Below are 2,500 nucleotides of genomic sequence, written 5' to 3' on the forward strand. Positions count from 1 at the left end.
TTTATAAAGTAATTAGTGTTTTTGATAACATATTTTCCTTCTATTTGCTCGGTATGCTGATAGGCAAGAACTGAAATCTGACCATCTCATTTTTTAATTTTCTATCATTCCTAAATAGCAATGTCTGGCACAAAATATTTCCATCGTTTACTACACTTAGCAGTTATTTGAGGATTTTACCATACCAACTGATTCTATGGACCCTTCCAACTTGAACTTTACTGTATATGTATGAATTTCTTCTTTGCGTTTTGCTATGGTTGTGAGATTGTGTAACTGTCAGCAGATGTGCAGAAAACTGTTTCACCTAATTTGTTGTTGATTTGAACATTCATATAATTATATCAGATATATATATCATATAGTGCTTATCCTGCACAAAATATAATATTTTTCTCAGTTCTAAAGATGATGTAACGCAGCATTTTTACATTGCGCACTTGATGGAGATGTTTATTGACGTCTATAGTTGTAAAACTCAATCCTACCAATCTGAATGAAATTCTAATATCAGCGGGGCTACAATTTCTAAAATATTTCTGGGTTTATTCAACCGATCTAGTTCCCTTCAGATGGGGTAGTAAACATTTGGTCAAAATTAAATTGTCGGCAATTTTCCGTCATTAATTAATGACTAATACTAACTAATCCTAATTGGAGCTACTGAAAACTAATTATCGGCAAATTTCCGTCATTAATTAGAAATAGTACTAACCTTGGCTAATTCCCTCACAGGCATGTATTCTAGATGAGAGTTGATGGTATATCTAGAAAAGATAGGACTTTTATTGAATCCTGCCTGATTCTTGGGAACTTGAGTAAATCATTCGCGACTGTTTCCTATGGTTTGTTTTGCAATAGGATTCTTCTAGATGAGTCCGCATCGTATACGTCACTCCTATCCTAGCCTATATCAAGGTCTATATATACCCTCAGCACTTACCTACATACCCGACGATGTCTGACTTCAGGGTCGGCCAGTAAAAAGACGTGAATGAGACATTTCTTTCTTTCGGGATGTCCTGTTTAAGGTGTAAAGTAAAAAGAAAGAAATCAAGTAAAAGGAGATCATTTACTGCTTTGTATCCTTCGGAGGGCGTTCGACGACTTTCTAGCCACTGCAACACGTACATTCTAAACTAGTTAACACCTCTTCCCACTTCTCCTGTAGTAGGTTCCCTCTATTGGGCCACTTTGTCATTCTTGGATGACACAACCTCTGATTTCTTTTTCTCCTTATTGTTATCGTTCTAGATGATTCTCTCGTCAGGTTTTCGTCCTGTCCAACCATTCACGTAAGCCATTTCATGATGACTCACCATGAGTGGTCTAATACATATCGTGCAGATCGCAACCTGTAAATAAAAAGGTGGTTTGTTCCCTGACTCAAGATTATGCATAACAATCTCCAATGTAGGATCCTTCCTTATTTCTTGTCTACGAGATTAGGGTCACCTGTTGGCTTTACCTGTTCAGCTGCTTAGGGAAGATTTCGACTTGTTCATCTAATAGAAGTGTTCAAGTGATGCAAACAAGGTCATCATAATAAAACAACAGGGCAGGACTCGCAGTAATGGGTATAAACTGGACAAATTTAGGTTTAAGAAGGAAATAGGCAAGAATTGGTTTACTAATAGGGTGGTCGATGAATGGAATAAACTTAGTAACCATGTAGTAAGCGCTGAAACTATCAGTTTTTTAAGAAACGATTAGACAACTTTATGGATGGGGATGACAGGTGGTGATGGATACGGAGCTGCCTAATGTAAGCCTTATGGTCTCTTGCAGTCTTCTTTATTCTTATGTTCTTATGTTCTTATCTATAGCAATGTATTATAAAATGCCACCAAGCAGCCATTTCGGTAGGTTTCTGTCCCCCTAAACAACTCAGTTACTACTTGATTATCCGTTTAGACATGTCCTTCGTGTCTTTGGATCGAAAATGTTTGAATGCTTAGATTACAATTAATGTCTCCAATGAGCGGTGAAGTGCTTGCGTTCTGCCTCATTCAGCGCTTCTCTTGCTTATTCTATTGAACAGTATTTTCCCTTAGGTTCGAGTCTTTTACATGAAACATCTGTGAATAACTCGAAGGACTTAAATAAAATCAGGAGAGTGGAAAAGAGGAGCTTCAGTTAATACTCTCTTCGAGTCGCGAAGTCCTTATCCTTTTTCCCTCATCTCTTTTCAAGTGTTTGGTGAGGAGTTTAGCATGAACAGCAAACAAAGGATTACAAAGGAGAAGTATGCCGACAGAAGACCATAACTAGGTTGGATGCGAAAAAATTTATAATAATGATAAATAGATAAATAAATAAATAAACAAATAAAATATTATAACAGCATAGATAATAATAAACAAAACAAATAAATGCATAGATATAGTTGAATAACAAACAAACAGGTAAACAGTAAATAATGATAAATTGACAGATAAATAATAATAAATGAAAATCAAGCAAATACTAATAAACAGACAAATAATAACATACAAACAAA

General features: G+C 35.6%; 1 protein-coding gene across 3 annotated transcripts in view; it reads left to right on the forward strand.

The window, feature by feature from the left end:
• Positions 1 to 2,500, forward strand: part of LOC143039404 (major facilitator superfamily domain-containing protein 8-like) — a 93,395-nt gene that overhangs the window by 5,688 nt on the left and 85,207 nt on the right. The gene's annotated exons all lie outside the window — the stretch shown is intronic.

The sequence above is a fragment of the Oratosquilla oratoria genome, chromosome 26 (assembly GCF_046742065.1).
Source record: "Oratosquilla oratoria isolate Oo_2021 chromosome 26, ASM4674206v1, whole genome shotgun sequence".
Classification (NCBI taxonomy): domain Eukaryota; kingdom Metazoa; phylum Arthropoda; class Malacostraca; order Stomatopoda; family Squillidae; genus Oratosquilla; species Oratosquilla oratoria.